Below are 9659 nucleotides of genomic sequence, written 5' to 3'. Positions count from 1 at the left end.
GCTCTAGAGGTAGGAAAAGCTTTTACAAAATGGGTTAAATGATCCTTTTTTACTAACAAATGTTTGTATCTCCCTACCTTAGGCAAATCAGTAAAGTCAATTTGAATGTGTGAAAAAGGTCTGTACACTAAATCCCTTCCCCCAGCTTCCCGTTGTCTCCACTGCTTCTTATTCACCTTTTGACAGGTTAACATCGTTGTGTGACCTGTTTGGCTAAGTTATACATCCCAATACAGACATATTTAATAGCAAATTGATCTATTAAGGCTTGTGTAGCCCAGTGAGTTTTGGAGTGAATGGCTTTTAAAATTCTTCAGGCTACCGGTTTTGGAAGAACTTCGCGACCGTCTGGCAATTCTCATTTATTTCCTTTCTTCACTACCCCAATTTAATTTAATTTTTGTTGTTCCCTCTTGGTGAATATGAATATTTCAATGGGCCCGTGATAACAACCATGCATCTTAGTGGGATTTAAACAGACACATTTCTATTCCATTTATTTTGGAATTTTTCCCAGCAAAGTATGTAAGGTAATTAGTTTATTTTTTTTTTTTTTTCACAAAGGGGCAATTTTTCTTAGCTCCTGTAGCCTTTTCTTTTAATACTCTGAGAGCTGTGGTCTTTGCCTCGTGATTCACTAGGTTATTTCCCCTTACTTGATTGTTTACTCCGGTCTGGTGCCCTTTTACATGGACCACAGCTATTTCAGTGGGCCGCTTTAGAGCTTGTAAAATTTTCCTTACTAAATTTTCATGAATTAATCCTTTTCCCTGGGAATTAATTCAACCTTTCTCTTCCCAAAAGATCGTAATCTGCTTCAGGTACCAACAGGAAGTTTCCTAAACCTGATTTTGAACTGCTTTCAAAAACTACATCTTTAATCACAGGCACACTAAAAGGTTCTCCCTTCGCCCCCACAACTTGGATATTTTTTTAATTTTTTTTCTACATCCTAAAGGGAGATTTTGTACTGTGGACCTTGCCGCTCCAATGTCAATTAAAAACTCTATTTCCTGTTGTTGGGGACTTACTTTCATTTTTACCAAGGGCTCTGATCTTTCTCGGGTCCCCAGCAAATAGAGCCCCTGACCCCCCTAATCTTCCTTAAATTCTTTCTCATCTGCAATCCTTTTCCAACAATCTTTCCGAAAATGCCCTCTCTTTCCACAATAATAACAAGTCCCCTGGGTACCCTCCTTTTCTCTAGGCACATTTCTGGTTCTAGGAGGGCCCCCCTTCGAGGAGAATCGACTAGTTGTTACCCGTTGCTCCTCACGTACTACTGCCATCATTACTCTAGCCTGTTTCTTGTGTCCTTCTTGTTCTCTCCGGACATACACCTTCTGCGCTTCCCGCAACAATTCGTCTAAACCACGATCATGCCAATCCTCAATTTTCTCTAACTTTTTTCTGATGTCAGGCCAAGATTTTGCTACAAATTGAGTTTTTAATAACACTTGACCTTCTGGAGTATCGGGGTTCATCCCTGAATATAGTAGAAATTACCTCCGGAGCCTCTCTATCCATTCAGTAGGGTCCTCGTCCTTCTTTGGGCTTTCACAGAAGGCTTTATTTACATTTTGTCCCTGAGGGACAGATTCCCGGATTCCTTGGATTAGGATAGTTCTTAAGTCTGCCATGTGGGCTCGGTGCTGTGGATTTTGCTTATCCCAATTAGGGCGGTGCAATGGCCACTTCACATCAGCTTGGGGACCTGCCTGGTGGTCCCTGTCCCACACCCTCATTCCCGCTGTTCTGATCATTCTCCTTTCCTCAGAAGAGAACAAAATTCCTATGATAGACTGCATTTTATCCCACATATATATATTGGGACTCAGAAATTGATCAACCCTTTCCACCACTCCAAGGGGTCTTCTAGAAAATGTCCCATCTCCTTCTTGAATTCTCTAACATCTCCAGAATTAAGGGACACTTCTACATAGCCTATGCCCAGTATTTGGGCAGGCTGCCCCTGTTGTCCAGCATTTGGATTAGTGATCTTCCCCAGGCCCACTTCTCTTAATGGATACAGGGTTGCACCTTCTCTATCCCTTCTAGACTAGCTGCGAGTGATCCTTCGGTTATTTTCGGATCCTAACTCGCGGCTCCCCAGTTCTCCTTCCCCGGATTCTTCCTTCATGATCTGACTCTAGGACTTGTGCCTGGGGAGGTGGGGGAGCTGGGAGAGGAGGAGATATGTATGGCAGGGGGGAAGCAGTCGGGACCTCCTCGGATCGTTTAGATTTCTTTTTCCCTCCCCAGGTGTTTAGGGCAAACAATCTAGTCCTAGTTTCTCCCACTATCCAAAGGGCAGCATATTCGCTTTCTTCCAGGCAAAAAGGTTCTTTAGAGTTTACATAAATATTTCATACCTGGCAAATCCAATCTTCGGAACTTCCGAATACTGGCCAAAACAGATTATCTCCACGGATCTTTTTCCCTCCCCACACCTCCATACAATAATGGATCATTTTGACCTTATCCTTCCCTTTCCTAGAAGGATAATCATTCCAGTATTTAATCATCATCCCTAACGGACTGTCAGGGGGTATCTGGGGGAGCTTTACTGGGGTCCCCTTACCCATGGGATCAGAGGGCTTGCTTTTCCCCTGTCCCATCTTCCAGAACACTCACAAACACTCACACACACGTTTCCCTCCTTTTGTGGCCCAGTCCCTCGCGGGATTTGGGAACCGCACTACTCAGAGGTCTGCACTCGCTTCGCCCACATTGGGCGTCTCATTTGCTGTGTCCTGGGATACCCAACCCCAACCGAGCGGATTCCCAAATATACTTACGCTTCCTGAGTCTTCGCCCGGGGCTTCGTGCACAAAGATTATGGGGTTACTGGTTTTCCTTTACTTGTTGCCAATTTAGGGTTCGTCGGTAAGGGTCCCGGAGGGTGGACGCAGCACCAAGGCCGCTAGAAGCGGGGCGCCTCCCTGGTGGAGGTCTCCCACCGGGTTGCCCTTATCCGAGTCACAGCACCAATTTGTTATAAGTGTTTGATACACACACTGACTCAGAGCCAATTGTACATCAAGCAGTGGAATTTATTAAGCAAGCGGTAACAAGCAAAAGCAGCGCTGGGCGGCCGGGAGTTAGCACTCCACCAAGGGCGCGCACTTTCCTCTCTCAGTCCTTTGGGTTTTATACCCTTTGTTTCTGGTATACGTGTCCCTTTTGCAATCGTGTCTGCGCTGGCACTGCCTGTTGATAGGGGTCATACTTTGCCCTCTGGTGGTCGTTGGAATGAAGAAGACTCCTCTTCCCGGCAGAACTTCTGCCTTATCAGTAGATCCTTTTTACACGTTGAACAATGGATACCTAAGTATGGTTAATTAACTCAGCTCAAACTAATCAAGACATTCTTGTGGACTACGGGTGCATGACTTGTGCCCTCTCAGATCCGGTTCTATTCTTTGTTATTTTATTGAACTCTTGGTAGTCCTTTTATTTTAATGAACAATTTTTATGTTGTTTTTATTACAATGGGACCCCTCACCCTCAGCTCAGGGTCTCTGAAGCCCCGGACATTTGGACTTCCCGGCTGCAGCACCAGCATGGGAAGCTGCCACTGACCCTGCCCTGAAGGCAACGCAGCAGCAGCAGCAGCAGCCAGGGCTCCACAGCGGGGCAAGCCCCTGGGCCTGCCCACAGATCCTCTGCTGAAATCCTCTGCCTGGGCACCCTCCTTCGGCATCTCCAGCCACTGGGGACAATCCTTGCTGCCACTGCTGGAGCTTCGCTGCTTTCTGTGCCTGCACTCCCACAGCTGCTGGGGAAGACAGCGGCAGAATTCCACTCTGCCTCTCAATTCCACTCACACACTGGGCTGCCTGCGAGTCGATGCTTGGAAAATATAGACACTTGACATTTTTAAACATCCTATTTCCCTACTCAGACTTGGTTTGCCTGCCCCTTCGGGAAAGGAATATTAAAGGCTTTTTTATGGAATGCTACCCCACTGAACAGGGATGAGATTAACATCTCAACAGACTGGAATAGCCCAAAAGATATCCACAAACATAACGACCATTAGCAGAACATCAAAGACCATCCGCAACCATCAAGGAACACCCACCCCACACACTGCCCCCTGCACAGCTGGAGACACCTGGTCTGGAAAAGGCCGACAAGGAAATCCAGGAGTCTGGACCTAATTAACATCAGAGGGGGAGAAATCCAGGTCCAGTAGGAAACCTAATAGTGAGAACTACACAACTTGGAAGCAATGAACATTAAAGCAACGCATTGCAATGGGTTCAGACTGTATACAGTTTAGGAATAATCTAGTAAAATGCATGTGTCATGGCATGATTTTCTCTGCACACCTGGGCTATGCGTGGATGAAATTATTTCTGTCACCCATCCTGACCAGAATCAAGTAACGCCTTGACTCTCTAACACTAAAGATAGTCTTGGAGAGTTTTTGTTTTTCCCGCAGTTTCAGTGACAAAAATTACACCATTAGAATAATTTTTCGTTAATAATCCAACTTCTCTACTGTCACTTGGGCCAGGGAAGTGACAATCAATTTTTACAGCTAGGAGAAGTAGAAAAAACTTGATTGCAATGGAAATTGTTGGGTATCTTCGTCAATGGCTATTAGTGATGGCAAAATTTCCATCTGGGTTTTATGGTGCTTGCCTTTAGGCTGCATTTTGCAAAATGAGAAGAGCTTTAAGGATGAAGCTTTAAAGCATAAACAGTTGATAGAATACTGTTTAAAAGGAAAAAAAAAAGGATTAAAAAAATACAGCAAATTCTGTAGGTCCACCTGTGAGTTATCCAATGGCTGCTCTGGAAGAGAAGCAATGGCTCCAGGCAGCCAGGAGAGGAGCTTTAGAAATGCAAATAAACACTGCTGGGGCAAAGTGTGGAAAATGTACCCAGGTGTTCTTGCCTGGGGGAGGAATTGGGCTGACTCCCTCTGTCCCCCACCCCAAGCTCTGCCTGCTTGCACAGGTGGAATTTGCACAGCTCAAGGCAGAGTCCATAGTGTGGACATCTGACTGCAACAGAAACTGGTTAAGCTGCAAAGGGAAACAGCAAACGGAGAAGGTTGTGAAAACTTTACTATCAAATGTCAGAGGGAACCATCCCTCTCCCCACTCCAACACGTGCTGTCACTGCCCAGGTTCTAGAGGGTGTACCAGAGCACTGGGGTGTTTTTGCGAGCCTAGAGAAATCAGTTGGGAATCCAAGTATGTGATGATTTAATTAGAGAAAAGTGATCAATTGATGCATCCCTGGCTGCAAGGCATTGCCAAAAATGGGGACCAGATTAGCAGACACCAGAACAAATCCTACAAATCCATGGACCAGCCCCTGAGGGATTCCCAAAGGAATTCATATCAGGTGAAAGAAACTCCATACATAATTTCAGTAGCATAATTAGGTTTACATTTGATTATTATTATTATTTAAAGACTATATTATCATTCCTCAAAATAGGCATAAAGAGGGAATGGGACACCAAGAGCGAACTGGGGAGCAGCTGACGATAATGGAGGGGGACGATGAGAAAGAAGGAAGAGGGAGAAGGGTGGACACCCCCTATGGGGAGATGAATGTGAAGTGCTTGATCAGCAACCTGGAATGGCTGGAGTACATGTGGGCTCTGGGGAGCACTCGGTGCCAGCACTACGAATTGTCCGGCCCGTTCCTCATGGAGCAGAGAGGTGAGCGTGCAGCAGAGCATGTCCTGACAGGCCCTTCCCTGGGAATGACCCTGGAGCCCCTCAAAACCTCCCTGGGAATCACCCCAGAGCCCTCAGCACTCCTTGTGTCCATCCCCAGGGCTTCCTGCCGCTCCCCCAGTGTCTCCTGTGGCTCTCCCAGTCCATCCCAGTCCCTCCCAGTGTCTCCTCCGTGCATCCCAGTGTCTCCTCCATGCATCCCACTGTCCCCATAGTCCCTCCCAGACCCTGCCCCTCTTTCTCAGTCAATTTCCAATTGTTTTATCAATGCTGCCCATCTACAAAAGACCAGACTTTCTGATTTTTGCCTGTTTTTATTTACCAAGACCAGATGGTTATCTGTGAGACCAAAGACTTTACAGAGATTTATTCAACCACCACTGCTTACCTGGCAAAGTTATGACAGCAAAAAAACAAAAATTACTGATTACAACGAGAGGCCATACTGTAAGAAGAGGCTGCAAACCAAGGTTCGGTGGAGCGTGGAGTGGGCGGTGACCCCTCACGTTCCCCAGCACTGCTTGCTCCGTCTGCATCAAATAAAGCAACTTAAATTTTGCTGAATATCTTGGGACTTTTTGTTTCTCCTTTATAACGCTGGCATCGCACCAGCGTCACCCCACAACAACGGGACACATCCTCGTGTTGCCCTGTTGCTTTTGTGTTCCACGGTATTTTACCTTTCGCGTTAAGTGCTTGCGAAGGCGCCCCCGGTGTCGCTCGTGTTCCCTCGGCACCGGCTGCCCGGTGGTTCCCCCTGCCACGTTCCGTCCCGGCTGGGGGAGCCCTGGAGCCGCTCCATCAGCCTTCCCGGTGCTCCCAGTGTGCGCATCCAGCCCGGAGCAGCCAGCGAGGGCTTCAGCTGGGACAGCAGCTGGAGGAGAGCCCGGTTCGCGTCGCCTTGGGTGGTTCTTTCCAACCAATGCGGAAAAACGACTTGGTGAGTTTTCTGCTTGAAATCTGTCCCCTCGTCCACTCAGCTGAAAGGACTTGGGGCAGTTTTCTCATTTCTGGGGGGAAAATCAAAGCCACGCACCGACGCTTCTGAATTGAGGTAGCAGATGTGAGGCTCCAGGGCTTCCTGCTGAGCTGGAGCCTCCCAACACGCAGGGCTGGGAAAGGCGTGCCGGGAGCTCCGGAGAACTTTGTTGGTGTTTTCAGACAAATCCCGACTCGGGCCCAGGCCCGGGCCCGTTCCAGGGCTGTTCCTCATCTCCGGCTTTTCCCCTCACACAGCCCGGGGGGCCCTGAGAGCTCGGGCCGGGGCTGGGCCGTGCGCAGAGCCCGCCCCTCGCTGCGATTGGCCGATTCTGCCGTCACTCCTTGTTCTGCCGCGCTGATTGGGCAGAGCGGGGAGAAGCCCGGCCCCGGTGCCTCCCCCAGAGCGCCCCTGGCGGAGCTAAGGCGCCATTGCCGGAGCGTGTGTGCGGGCCCGGGAGCGGCGGCGCCGGAGCTCGGTGAGACGGCGGCCAGAGCCCAGTGAGGAAGACCTCAAGGTCTTCCCACATTCCAGGCCATTCCCCAGTGTGGATCTTGTGGTCCTTGGTGAGGTTGGAGCTTCAACTGAAACTCTTCCCACATTTCCCATACCCACAGAGCCATTCCCCAGTGTGGATGTTCTGGTGTTCCCTCAGGTGGGAGCTGTAGCAGAAACTCTTCTCACATTCCAAGCACTTGTGGGGCTTTTCTTCTTCCTCCATCCAGCCGTGGCTTGGGAATGACAAATCCTGGTTTGAGGGGAAAAACAAGTTGGGGGCTCCTCGGGCTGGGGGCCCCTCCTGCCCAAATCCATCTCTAGAATGTAGGAGGTGTCTTGCATCCATGAAATTCTCCAAAATATCAAGATTCAACCCAAAAAAACCCTCCAAGGTGTTCCCTATCTCTGATTTCTCCACTTTGGGGTCCCAGAGGTTTCCCTTCCTTTGGATGATGGGAGTCCAATGGCTCCAGGGGTTCCCCCTTCTCCAGGGTCCTGCTTAGGGATGATCCAAGGGCTTTTGGGGGGTCCATGGGGTCCCTTCTTCACTGATGCCTCACTTTGAGATCCCTGCGATCCCAGAGGTCCCTCCCCCCCATTCCAGGCTGCCAGGGACCCCCCAGCTCCGGGATCACCCCTCTCTGTTCTCCCTACTCTAGACGTCGCAGGGGTTCCCAGGACCAATACTGGACCCCCTGCCAATACTGGACAATGGCCACGTGGACCCCCAAATATACCCCCAAGAGGCTCATCTTTGGCGTCCTGCAAGATCCAAACACACACACACAGGAAAAAACCTCCCAGGGATACCAGATGATATTTGGGGTTCAATTCCGCAATATGCGAGCTCCAAACACACCCCAATTAAAAAAAAAACCCTCTCAGGGACCCCCCGATAGGATTGGGATGAGCTTTCCCTCCCTGCTGACCTGCAGGATGCGGTGGGGCTGATGGTCCCGGGGGCTGCGGCCACAGGGAGCACTGGAACCTCCTGTTTCTCCTTCTCTGTCTCCTCCTGCTCCTCCCCTTACTGCTCCTCCTTTTCCTATCTCCCTTCTCCTGCTCCTCCTCCTTCCTAATCCCACCTCCTCCCCAGTTTCTGCATTCTGTATATTTAGAGTGGAGAACCTTGCTTGTTTTTAGAACTAGAACAAAGATCCCAGATGGAACAAGCCTTGCTGGTTTTAGTCAGAAGCATCAGTGACTAAAGGTCATGTTTCCTTTGGTTTTGTCCCGTCCTTGCTCCTCCTCAGCGTTCACACTGGATTATGGGTGTCCTTGTTTGCTGCATTTGCAGAGTTCCTCTTGGATCCTTTGGGCAGTAGGCTGTGCCCTGGGAGGATTCTTTGTGCTCCTTTGTGACATAGGAGAACCTTCCAAGTGGTTTTTGCGTGAGCTGCTGCTGTGATGTCACAGGAACGTTGCCACATCCCAGTGGTGTTCCCATTGCTGTGGGACAGAGGCCTCAGTGCCCGGAGCAGCGCTGGGTGCCTGCTGATTGCCGGAGGATCCTCCTGCCCGAGGCATTCTCAGCCCAGCCCCTGACGTGTGTCCTTCTGTGCTTGCAGGGCTACAGTCTGCAGACGTGTGCAGCACAGCCACAATGATCCAGCCAGTGGTTGCTGCAGTTTGCACTCTGTACTCTGTGGCTTATTCAGGGTATTTTTTAACCCACTTGGCAAGTAAGTTGACCTTTTCCCTGGCTGCAGCATCTATGGCGTTGGGCTTGCTGTGTGCTTTCTGTTCTTCCTCTGGACCCCAGTTGACTTTGTAACCAAATTGCCATGAAGACACCATTAGATTGGCAGAGCTCCTGCCAGCAGCTGCAGCTGAAGAAGGGGGTGTCTACAGCCAGCGAGGCGTTTGCAATGAGGCCCGCACGGGTTCTGTTCCCTCAAGCAGGGCGTCTGTGGCAGTGGAGCCTAGAACTCCCTCCATTTGCTGGTCCAGCCAAGAACCGACACAGCCCAGTACTTTGTGCTGCTCTTTTGCTTGCTCTGTGAAGGGACTGTGGCTCCTGGAGGGATGCTGTGAAAGCAAAATGCTCTCTTGGGGTTGCCTTGCTCTGTGGCACTTCCCACCACAGGCAGTTTTTTTTCCTACCAGCATCTGGTTCATGTTCCCTCTCCCACTGCAGGGCACCTCATGCGTGGATCCCAAGCAGCTCCTCCTTCGGTGAGTGGGAAGAAACCTTTGGTGTTCAGAATTGTGCAGCAAGTTGTGAGCTCTGTGTGTGGCAGCTGAGTGCCATGCTGGGAGGCTGAAGGAAAGCTCCTGTCAGGGTCTTTGCAGCAGCAACAGCAAAGGGATCCCTGGCAGTTTTCTCCTTTTCTGCTGAAGAGTTTTAGAAGAGCTGCAGGCCTGGTTTTGCAGGTAGAAGACTGGCCTTAGCCACGGTGAAATATCAAATTCCCAACAATAAGTGGCAATGTCAACTTTAGCCCATTGTTAGTTTAAACAACTCTGAACTTTGTTTCTGC

This window comes from Cinclus cinclus, unplaced genomic scaffold, assembly GCF_963662255.1.
Source record: "Cinclus cinclus unplaced genomic scaffold, bCinCin1.1 SCAFFOLD_145, whole genome shotgun sequence".
Taxonomy (NCBI): Eukaryota; Metazoa; Chordata; class Aves; order Passeriformes; family Cinclidae; genus Cinclus; species Cinclus cinclus.
Note: the sequence above shows the minus strand (reverse complement) of the source record.